Genomic DNA, 12100 nt, shown 5'->3' on the forward strand with positions numbered 1-12100 from the left:
TGTTTAATACAGGTTGAGGGACATTGAAGTTGGGGATTCAAGTGGCAGGGTGTGATTAAAAGCCATAAACGTAGAGATAAGACCCAGCCTTAGCTCTCGCGTGTTGCTGAAGAAGAAATATTCTCTCCACTTTGTCCTTGCATTTGCTGTGAGACAGATAAGAATCCATCTGCCTACCATGTAATCAAGTATAAATGGTTGTTCCTTCTGTGACTAGTTAAGGCGGAGGAATTGTTACCCTGTTGCTAAGGAAAAAGGAAGGGGCTGTTCCCGTTGCCATGGTGACAAGGTAAGAGCTTTCCCTCGGTACCGCGGTAAAGTTATGAGGCGGGTTCGCCTCCTTGTTGCTATGGCAATCTAGAGGAACTGTTCTCGTTGCCCCCCACCTCCCGCCGCCGTTGCTAAGACAAGGTGGATGTAGGGGTTGTCCTTCTCGCGCTGCCTGGTTGCCTTGGAGACGGCGGGTGCCCTGGCCCCGCCCCTCTCGGACTGACAGCGGTGGCCGCATCGCGCCTGCGCAGTGCTCTCTTCCCCCGCAGTCTCTGTGCGTTGAAGCCGGAGACCGCGGCGGCCTCTGCTAGGACCCTCCGCCCCGGAGCCGCCGGCCAGAGTCTCAGCCGCAGCCGCAGCGCCCCCGCCACCTGTCCCCTCCCCCGCCGCCTTCGCCGGAGCCGCCTCGCGCACTGTGAGTCCGGGTAGAGGCGACAGACGCCGTGGGCTGAGTCAGCGGGAGGCCCGGGCCCCGGCTGGGGGAGGGGAACCGGGCTGTCCCCTTCGCCTCCCCACCGCGCCCCCGCCCCCCAACAGCGTCTCACCCCAACTCGCCTCTCTCCCTCCATCCCTCTTTCCGGGGGTTTCTGGGGCCTCCGCCGTCAGGCCTCTCGGAGCCACTCCCCCTCCCCTGCCCTCCCTCAGACCCGCCTCGGGGGTCCTTCCCCAGTGGATGCGGCTGTACCGCACCTCTGCCACAGACTGATGTTCTTCCTCCCCAACTGTCTCCGGTCCGTCCTTGTCTTTTCGCCTTTCTCCTCTTGGGCCTGACATCTCCGGCCTCTCTGGTTTTCCCCAGTGATCTGCCGGAAAAAGAGTGACAAGGGAGAATGCGAGGGGAGACTTGGGGGAGGGGGGACGCTCTACCCGCCCAAACCTTGGGGCCTTGGGTTTCTCACCCGCTGGCTCCTGCCCTGGCTGGTGTGGAAGCAGGTCTGGACAGTTCTAACTGGCTGTTAAGAGGCCGTGGGGCTTTCAGAATAGATTTTGCTGAGCAGGGTTCAGCCCCATCGTGATCAGCCACTGTTTAGTGAGCACCCGCCTGGTCGTGGGCTCAGTATTGCCTTGGCAGGTGCTATGGAGAGAGACTAGAGGTAGTGGAGGGAGAGGGGGAAAGGTTGCATGTGGGAGCTGAAGTTCCTGCGCTTCCACTGTGTTGTTATGAATAAGCATCTTGCAGTACTGTTTAAAATGCATTTTTTTCTCACAGTACAACTCTGTTACATTTTGAGGTTTGGAAACAGGCCTTATATCATCCATAGCAAGTGCTTACTGTTTGTATGTTGAGAGGTTGTGGCAGGGCTTGATCTCTGATGCCTGTGAATTCCATGTGGTAACCAAATGGGTAATAGTTTTAGTATAACATGTGCCGATTGGAGAGGAACTGAGGTTCGCCTGGCTTACTGCAGCTGTGAGTCGTTGTGGGCGCTGTCACCAGATAGGGGTACTAACATATTTGGACGATTCCCCAGGTTATGTTTGCTACCAATCCACCTGCCCATTTTGCATTCCCTGATCTTAGAATAGAGGATCCCAAACTGTTTTCTTTTTCCAGCAGACATTGAGCTGAAGTCAGAGTTGTTGTCCATAGCCAGAAGCTGTCTCTTAATAAACATGCCTCAACTCGAGAACTCCTAACTCCTGTGTGTGTACCTCATTGCCAACTTCCTTTGATTTTTTTTTTCTGACTTGCAGATTGCAGTATACTATTAGAAAATATGTATAAATATCAGACAGTTAAACTGTACAAGAGGCTTTGGGTTTTTTACTTCAGGCTGCAAAAGAAATAGATGGTTCCTCCCGTTAATGTGGAGTTTCTGGAATTGCAAACTGTGAGACATAATGATTTTGCTTCTTGACTTTGCTCAATCATGGCCTATTGGCAGCCTCCTCAGAGCCACTCCCTACCCCCATAAGCATCAGATTAGTTTACAGTAGCAAAGACGGCTGTCGCCCTAGTTTTAAACATAGAGATGAAGTTCAGGAAAACTACAGCCTCCGTGCAGCAGTACAGTTTCTTCTGTTTCAAATGCCAGTCTGGGGTTTGGTGGGATGCACCTGCCTATGGGGCAATAGGAACTGTGGGGCCTGAGAGTTACATTCCTTCTGTGTGGTCCTCTCTGTGTTGCATAGCTCACTGAAATACCCGGGCAGGGCAGGAGCAGACAGCTGTGCGGGAGAGCTGCTCCTCCTGGGTTGAGTGTATTTTGGGAATCAGCGATATTACTGGGGTGGATGGTTGTGAATTAAGAAGCAAGAAAATGTGTCAAGGGCTAGATAGATCAGAATGGTGTGAGTAAAATGTTCCCTTTCCAGTCTGCTGTGGGACGGTACATTTTCAGAGCATCACAGTGGTTTTTATATGGGTTAATTTGCCTTTGAAATCCATACCAGTGTTTTATGAGATAATGATGGAATGCATTTTAAACTGCTACTATTGGGAAACAGGACTAATACCTGTGTCTTATACATTGCCTATCTAGTTGTTACTGAACGTAATTGTTAATATCCAGAAGGACATTATTTGAACCAAATTAGACCTAAATCTATATAATCTATGTTGTAGTTTTATAGCACTATATTTCCTTGATTTGAAGACATACCAGCAATTTACCAATAGCTTTTAGGTCAAATTATTTAACACTACCGGATCAAATAATGTATGTTGATTCTAAGGTACACCCTAATTTCAGGAACGTGAAAACAGCGAGGAAGTGGCAAGACTTGAAGGAGGGATTTGTGTGTCTTATAATTGAGAAAGAATGATATTTATAATATTCTTGGGTGTGCCATGATGCCATTACTGACCTGCCATCCTGAGTGTCATGTATTGTGAGGACAGATTTCTTCAAGTCCTTCCCCCAGGCAAGCCTACTTTATGGGGTTATGTGCCTTAGATGATTGACTGGTGTTAGGCATGGTATTTGGCTATTGAACAGAGGAAAGTTTTTACATGGGAATCAACCCAAGGCCTTAATATGGTACACTCCAGAAGCTGAGCCAACTAACTGGCCACAAATATCTTATGAGCTACACCTGAATTTAGCCAAGTAACATCTTTGGGAAGAGGAACAGAAAATATAATTTTTCTCAACCAGAATGCATCTGCCCTGATATGTTTACAGATACATTTATAAAGATCCTAAGACACGTGTCCTCCCCCTTAGGATATTAGAAGTGAGGGGACTTCAAATGCTTTAGTGCAATGTTTTCATTTCTAGGTTTTGACATGAGACACCAAATTAAGTGACTTGCCCAAGATCACCCAACTAATGTAGCAAATATGTGAGAACACTATAAACTGTGTACACCATACAAATAAACATTGGTGGTTATTAGTGGCTGAGTCAGGATTAGAACCCAGATTTCCAGACCAAAGCTGTTCTACAATACCATGTTGTTTCATCTCTCATGTTTAATATTCCAGAAGGTTTTAATAAAAATAAATTAGTAGTCTATAATTAGCCCTGTAGACAAGGGCTTGTTTTATTGTTTGAGATGTTGCAAAGCCAGGCAAAATACAGTGTCACACTAATTAAATATTTATTCTTACCACCTTAAAAATAATAATTTTTCCTCACACATTTCAACTTCAGGAAGGTTGTTCTTTTTAAAATTTGCATCTAATATAAAGCAAATGTGAAGGTGAGCGTTTGGAGTCTTCTCGACTTCTTATCTGTGAAGCTGCTGCATTCCAGAAAGCAAGGTGGAGAGGGTCTGAGAGGGGGCCAGGGAGAGCAAGCTGGATTCTCTTCCAGCTCCCAGAATGCAATCTTTTGTAGTTCCTGGGAGCCATGAGACTTCTTATCCCTCTGTTGGAAAAGCGAAGCAGTCTGGCTTCTGGAAGAAGACAGACCTGAGCTCAAACCCCAGTCCTTCTGGTTATGTGGCCTTGGATGAGGTGTGGGATCTCTGAGTGCCGATTTCCTCACCTGCAAGCCTGGAATGACTGTTTTACAGGGTGGCTGTGAGGATTAAATGAAAGAAAGTATGTGAAGTACCTGCTTAATAAGAGGTAGCAATCATTATTTTATATTACTAAAGTATAAAATAAAAAATAATGCTTTCAAAATTTTATTGTGACTTAAGTCCACCTTGGATCTTCAATTCAGCAGCCCCCATCTCCTGGCAGACCTCTTGATGTGTTTCACATGCACAGAGAGAAGATTTGTCCTGTGAAGACCTGGCACTTGCAGTGTTATTTCAACTGCCAAAATAGAAGTATATGAAATGCCCCTTTGTCTCCATGTATTCAGCTGACCTGGTTATCTGAAAGGCTGGCAGGGCAGGAGCAGTTGACTGGGAGAGCACAGACGTGGTGTGTTTATGTGCATTGTGGGGGCGGTTGGTCCTCCAGTTGGGGAGGCCAGTCTGGGGAGCGATCTTAATTTGAAGTGGAAAAGCTGCCGAGCTCTTGCTTATGAATAAAGCTCACATGGCTCTCATTCACTTCCTCTACTATTAGAGGTGTAGCTTTACTCAGTGACAGTGCTCAGATCAGCTTCTGCATCCAGGAGATCTGGAGGGCCAGGGAAAGGAGCTCTGCATCTTAGGAGGGAAACCTCCTAGCTGGTGAGCAGAGGTAAAGGGAGGTCATTTTGGATGGCAGCAATTCCAGATGGGCTCGAGGCAGAGACTACCAAGTTAAGGAGCCAGGGCTATTCAGCTAGGAGAACACAAATGAATTTAAATTCCTATAACTTTCATGAGAGGAGAAAATACCCAGGAATAGCATCTGAAAAAAATAAAATAAAATAAACACCACAGTATTCACCTCTGAGAAGTGAATTTGGTTGTGGAAGAGGGAAAAGGAGACTCGAAGGGGAATTTTTGCTTTATGCTTCTGGATACGAATTGTTACAAGAAGCATGCTTTTGTAATTTGATGCAGACCAATAAAATTGGTAGTGGTTGTTTTTCAGCCTTTACTTGGGGCACAGAGGGTTAGACTGCTTCCTTCAAACAGGACAAGGTAGTTTGCATCAAACCAGACTCTTAAGTGATGGCAGGAACTGCCAACATGGCCGCTTCCCTGGCAGCCAAGCATGCTGCGCTGACCTCCTACCTCAACACCTCTTCCTAGTCTTTCAATCTCTCCTTGAGAATAACCCACTCCTTCTCTTGACCGGTCGAAGTAATCATTACTTTTCTAATAAGCTAATTTAATTTTTAACTGTTGATGAAAATGGCATCTGACCACATGAGCATATCGTCTTTATGAAAAATCCATGCCTCTTACTTGATGGCGTCAAGGGGGCTTGAAGTTCAGAGGAATCTCAGCAGAAATGCTGACACACTCCGTTACTGTGGCTGTGTTTTAGAGCCTACCCGGCTGATAGAGCACACCTTGCGCACTGAGCTTTATTAAATGCTTCTCTTAGGAATTATTGATAAACTACGACAACTTTATTAAGCATTATTGATCTTTTAATTTTCTCCTAAGTTGGTTAGTTGTGATTTCCAGACAGATGTCCTGTTTATTATAGAAAGATGACACACCTATTATTTGGACACATGCTCGCTTACCCAGGAATTGGGGTGGGTTATGCTGAGTAATCCACATTCCGTCATCCAATCTTCTCTTTGGCTTAGAGTATGCATTTGTGTGACAGTTGGCCAACATTGGTGAGGCACCACGTGGCCAAGGATGGTTTTTCTTCTGTGTAGAGTTGACCAGCCAATACTGGCCTAAACTCTAGGTCTCGTTCTCACTAGCATCATGCCCTACCAACTTTGCTAAACTTGGCCAGATGTCGTTACCCAACTTTTTAGCATAATATCAGTGTTTTCAGCTCTGGACATTTCTTTTGCCTGAAGCAAGCAGGACCTGGCCTAGCTAAAGTGTTTTGACTCCATGTTAGATTTTTTTTTTCTTGAAACTATTTCCTGTATACAGGAAGTGATATGATTAAAATAACTGAGCAAGAAGCATGGCTTCAAATCTGCTCAGTCATTTTGACTATATATATCAAAAGCCTTAAAAGGACACATAGCTTTAGACCATAAATTGCTATTCTGGGAATATTTAGAAAAATCAGAGATATATATAAAAATACTTGTACAAGGATTTTTATTAATGAAACGTTATTAATAATAGCAAACATTTAAAATAGCCATTGGTCAGAGGATTGGTCAGGTTCATCTAGATAAAATGCTGCACAGGCATTAAAAATTCTATAGAAGAATATTTATTGATGTCATAAATGTTTGATATAATCAATGAAAAAGGCAACATAAAATAATATGTTGAGAATAATACCATTTTTATAAAGTAGGAAAACATACTGAAAGAGTATAGCCAAACTGTAAGTGATTATCATTAAATAATGGAATTATAAATGAATGAGGTTTCTTTTCTTGGTGCTTTTAAGTGCTTTCCAAACTTTTCTGTATTAAGCAACTGTAACTTATTACAATTTTTTTAAACCAGTGACTTTAGATTCCATGTAGTAGAGCAATCTCTAAGAAAATCACAAGGTATTTCATTGTTTATGTTTATTTTGCGTTGCTATTATCTTGGTTAATAATAAACACTTCTGAAAGGTGTTTCTTTAGATAACCACTTCGCTTCCTCTTGGAGAGGACGCCTGAAGTATTATTGTGTGGGCCTGTGACTTAAAATCAGCCTAGAAATTTCAAGTTCATCCATCCAAAGTCATCTATCTTCATCAAATGTAAAAAATATATATACGAAAGTATCTTAAGATAGCTTTCTTTGCCTCTTAACTTTTGCTGTTTAAATTGATCAATTTTCAGTAACACCCTCTATACCACAGGGCTGTTTCACAGGGGCTTTGTTTCTTCATGTCCTCAGGTTCTTTGGATTCCCAGTTCCCCGGTGTCTTAGGTGCCTTATTTGAGACTTTCTTTCACGTTTGATGGTTTTGTACCTATCTGAACTATCTGTTAAGAAAGACCGTGCTGAGGCCTGCCACAGTCTCCTTCTTCCTTGTGCCCTTGGGTGTATGTTTTTGATCAGCCGTCAGCTTAGAGGTCCTTTTACTTCTAGGGATGGAAAAGGTTGGGTGCCCACCTGTGGCCACCTGAGGAGCAGAAGCCCTCTACAGAAACAGACTGGGCAGCTTCCTCTTTGCTATACCAGGTCCCCGGAGCTGCTGGCTGTGAAGGGAGGGGCTGGCCTGGCAGCTGTCCCTCACCTCATCTTTCCCATCCACACACGCTTTGTACCTTGCCTCGATGGCTCAGTCCAGTGGGCTGATATCTGCCCTTTACCAGTGGTAGAGTCTGCCCAACTCTGAGCACTGGTGTTCTGAGACCTAGAATTCAGAACCACGTGGCCTCTCACACAGCTTGGCCTGTGCTGCAATAAATGTTTGCTAAGCAGGGATCTACCTCTTCTTCCAAATGGTTCTGACTACCCAAACACCTGTCCCAAATGGGGTGGAGGCCTTCTCTACCACCTGGGATTATTAGCGAACAAGTCTTTAGGTCTGGCTGGCTGGAGATGCTCCACCACTTGGAGAGAGTGTCAGAGAAGTATTCATCTTCTCTTGAGGGCATTGTTGTCGTGGTCATCTTGTAATTTAAATAGTGTTTCCTGACTCGTAAGAAATGAAATCTTAGCTGTTCTGAGTCAGCAGGATCATAGTTGGACTAATGTGTGTTGTGCTATGTGAAAGAGGCAGGCCTTGGACCACTGAATGAAATTAAATATCCCTTCCCATATGAGGAGTGTTTCACTGAAGGCTTATCTCTCGTGGTGTAACATGTACTGTGTAGACAGACTTCTGCAGCACTAGATTCTTGGCAGACAGCCTCCAACCCCCTCCCTGCCCGCTTCCCTGCAGATTATTGCCACTTATCAAGGACTCTGATTTAGTCTCTGATTTGTTCTGATTTTAGATTGGTAGACTTCACAGCTGAAAGCTCCCAGTTTTGGCATCCTATTAACACTTTTAAGTGACAGGACCACTGCTAAGTACGGAGATGTGTTATGCTGGCCCCAAAATAGCAAGGTGCAGTGTTTAGAGTCTTGATAAGACTTGTATTCCGCAGCAAGTATAGTTTCCAGGTTTATAGGTTATTCATATAAATTTGCATATTGTCTTCACAAGGCCTTGTTCTAAGTATACTCTCAGTAAGTACTCTGTAAGTCCTTTCTGTTTTATATTCTCAATCACTATAGGATGTAAGAGAAATGTGATTCAACCCCGGTCCATGAGGAGACAGTAGTCTGGTTTGGAAGATAAGGTGGATGTGTGGAATGATTAGTGTACGTGACACCATCACATGTCAGTGATACATCTGTGGTCCTTTATTGTGTAAGACATGGTCTTTGCCCTTAAGATGTTTTGGCAAGAGAGTTGAACACAAAATGACGTAAGTCACTACAGCACAAGGGCATGAGAACTGCAGCATTGATGAGAAGGGGTGCTTTGGTAACCCAAAACGAGTGACCCTGAGCCTGTGAGAACTAGGAAGGCTTCACCGAGGGAGACACGCTGGAGCTGAATGTGCATGGGTGATGTGGCATCCTGCCCGCCAGAGGACAAACGAGTAAGAGTTCAAGTGAAAAAAAATGAAAGGAACAACAACTTGTGTGTCGTTAGTCCTATGAGCCTAAATTCAAAATGGATCCTGAGAGGAAAGTAATAATTACGAACTGGAGTAATCAGAAGAGACTTCACAAAGGACGTGGAACCTGAGCTTGCTCTGACAATGAGCAGGCGATGAGTAGACAGAACCTCAGGGAGGGCTTTCCATGGAAGAAGGTGCAGCATCCTCGAAGGAATAGCTGGGAATGTGTGCGATGAGGACTGTAAGAAAATCGCCCTTACCAAATCGAGGGTGTGAGCTGGTTTCAAGTTTGGGACAACGTTGGCGACATTAATAAGCAGATGTTAGGAAGTTGAAGGGACAGTTAAGAAATAAGTTTAGTTTTAGACATGAAAGACTAGAGGTTACAATTGGAGGCATCTAAGTGGAGTGATCACAGAGAACCAGAAGCTGAGGGCGATGTTGGGATGGGGCTATAGATGTGGGAGTCAACAGCACAGAGGTCGTGGGTGCAAAGTATAGAGACTGGAGCTAATTAGCTTTGAGAATTATCCATAATTCGGGAAAAAGCAAAGACATGGGAGGTTAAGATGGTTCAGCAGCAAGGGAAGAGCAGGTGTCGAGCACTTCAGTGCTACTGGTTTAACTAAACTTAAGGATTTATCCAGACAAAAATCGTGGTGATTACTAAATGGTGCCGGTCCAGTAAAACACTGGAGATGAAGCCTGATTGCATAGGGTTAAGGGAGAAATAGGGTAGAGAGAAAACAGAGGCAATGAATGGGTGGTCCCCAGAAACAGCAGAAGGGAAGGGGAGAAAAGTAGTAACCGGAAGAAGTAGTAGGATCAGATTTTTTATTGTTATAAACAATTCTATTCATTGTCAGCAAACGTATGTAAAATTGTAATGTGTGAATTTTTTGTTTATGTGTATTTTTATGTATTAAAATGTGTTCCATCTGCAAATTCCTCGATATCAGCATAATCCATGTATTTGTCACTTCAAATATCCCATTCCTTCTGTGGTATCGCATCATACTGATACCAAAGTATGCCGAACCATCAATCTAGTATTGGGCAATTGGGGTATTTCCAACATTTTGCAAGTATAAATATTTCTACTCTAAACATCACTGTACAAGTTGCTTTGTGCGTGTGTGTGGTGGGGGCAGGGTTCTTTCTTCAGGATATATCCCATGAAGTATAATCACAGAGGCAAAGGGTACAAACAGTGTTGGATTTTTATAAATTGAGATGTAATTGACATATAACCTTATATCGGTTTCCAGTATACAACATAATGATTCAATATTTGCATATACTAGGAAATGATCACTCAGTAAGTCTAGTTAATATCCATCACCACACATAGTTACCAATTTTTCTTTCTTACGATGAAAACTTTTAAGATTTACTCTCTGAGCAACTTTCAAATATACAATACAGTATCGTTTACTGTAGCTGCCATGCTGTACATTACATTCCCAGGATTTATTATTTTATAACTGGGAGTTTGTATACCTTTTGATCACCTTCCCCTGTTTTGCTCACCCTCTACCTCTGGCAGCCACCAATCTGTTTTCTATATCTCTGAATATGGTTTTTTTGTTTTGTTTTTTGGTGGGTTTCTTTTGGTTTATTTGTTTGTTTTTTTAGATTCCACATATGAGTGAGATCCCGTGGTATTTGTCTTTGTCTGACTTATTTCACTTAGTGTAATACGCTCAGAGCCCACCTATGTTGTCACATATGGCATAATTTACTTCTTTTTATGGCTGAATAATACATATACACACACAAATACATACACACAGGTATATATGTATGTGTGTATTACATACACATTTTCTTTAGCCATTCATCCATCAGTGGACACTTAAGTTGCTTCCTTTTATTGCTGTTTTTGACAAGTGTATTATACATTGTTCTCCATGGTTATCCAACCAACTTACCATTAGATTAAGAGTGCGGCATTGACTTAGAATGATTTCTGATACTAAGGACATCTAAGCAAGCATGTTTGATGGCAGGAAGGAAAAAAGAGTTATTTGAGGAAAATAATCCAGGTACAAGAGAGAAAGGGAGCAAAAAAAAAAAAAAAATGATCTTGAGTACACCAGGGAAGAGGTAACCTTGCAGGGGAGGGAAGGGATTCCTTCCTCTGAGACTGGTAGGAGAAGAAGGTATGGCTCTTTTTACCCCTGACTCACAGGGTGAAGTCCAGGGGAGAGGGCTGGAGTTCCTGCTAAGAAAAGACCTTTCCCACTTGTCGAGGTCAGGGGTGGGGTGAGGTCTTGAAGGCCTGAATTAACCACTGTGAGAAATGAGCCTGGGTGTCTGCAAGATGAATAAAAGTCTTGTTGCTCAGGGGCGAGGGCTGAGTTGGACCCACGAATTCATAATGGGCTAAGTCTCTGAAGTCCCGCAGCCTGTGGAAGCAGCAGTAACGGAGCATCAGGGTGGGGGTGTTGCCTGGCATGTTTAGGGCAAGATTTCTGAGGAAGGAGAATTTAAGATGGCAGCGAAGCAGCTGGCCCCGAGGTCAGAGGTGGAAGGAAGTGCTACAAATCTAAGACAGGCACCAGTGGTCAGCGGAATGTGGGGGCAGAGTAATTACAGTCTCCAGTGAGAAGGGTTTGGAATATGAGGGATGTGCGCTAAGGAGGTTATTGACAAAGGAAGATTTTAATTCTAAAATTTTTTCTTACTTTTAATTGTTTACTTTTGCGTAATGTTTGGACTTTTTTATGCACGGGCATGTATTACCGGGAACATTTTTTTCAGCCGATAATTAAAATCTCAGGAGTGGAGCTGTGCCTCCAGGGTGTGGCTGGATTACTCTGAGCTTGATGAAGACGTGAAGATGGAGGAGGATCACAGAGTCTGGCTGGATAAGGTGCTAGAACCGTAAGGTGTCTCTGCTTGTCAGCCAGTAGCTCCCATAGTCGCCGCTTGTCCTTGGCACCCAACCACCAGCCCTTAACTACCCACACACCAGGAGTGTTTAAAACCCGAGGACGACCTTCCCTAGGCCCTCGGTCTTTTTTCTTTTGATGTGCTTTAGTGTGAGTCTAGCTTTTTCCAACTCTCTGAACCATTCCTCTCTTCTGGCCTCTGTGAGTGAAGCTTTTTCCTCTAGACAGATATAGACCCTTGCCAGGAGCGCAGTTGTGTGAGTGGAGTGTGGGTTCCATTTCAGCCTCACTCCTCCCCTCCCTGGGTGCTTCATGCAGTGTACATACTGGGCAACTGTGTATTGCAGCCTTGTTTCTCTCATGCCTGTTTTGAAACTTGGCCTAAGGCCCGTGCCACCT

General features: G+C 44.0%; 1 protein-coding gene across 1 annotated transcript in view; it reads left to right on the forward strand.

The window, feature by feature from the left end:
- Positions 1-524: 524 nt before the first annotated feature.
- MAPRE3 (microtubule associated protein RP/EB family member 3) overlaps positions 525-12100 on the forward strand; it is a 46537-nt gene continuing 34961 nt past the window's right edge. Inside the window, exon 1 of the mRNA XM_016129033.2 lies at positions 525-685. The gene's annotated coding sequence lies outside the window, so the exon portion shown is untranslated. The remainder of the gene's footprint in view (positions 686-12100) is intronic.

The sequence above is a fragment of the Rousettus aegyptiacus genome, unplaced genomic scaffold (assembly GCF_014176215.1).
Source record: "Rousettus aegyptiacus isolate mRouAeg1 unplaced genomic scaffold, mRouAeg1.p scaffold_m13_p_7, whole genome shotgun sequence".
NCBI lineage: Eukaryota > Metazoa > Chordata > Mammalia > Chiroptera > Pteropodidae > Rousettus > Rousettus aegyptiacus.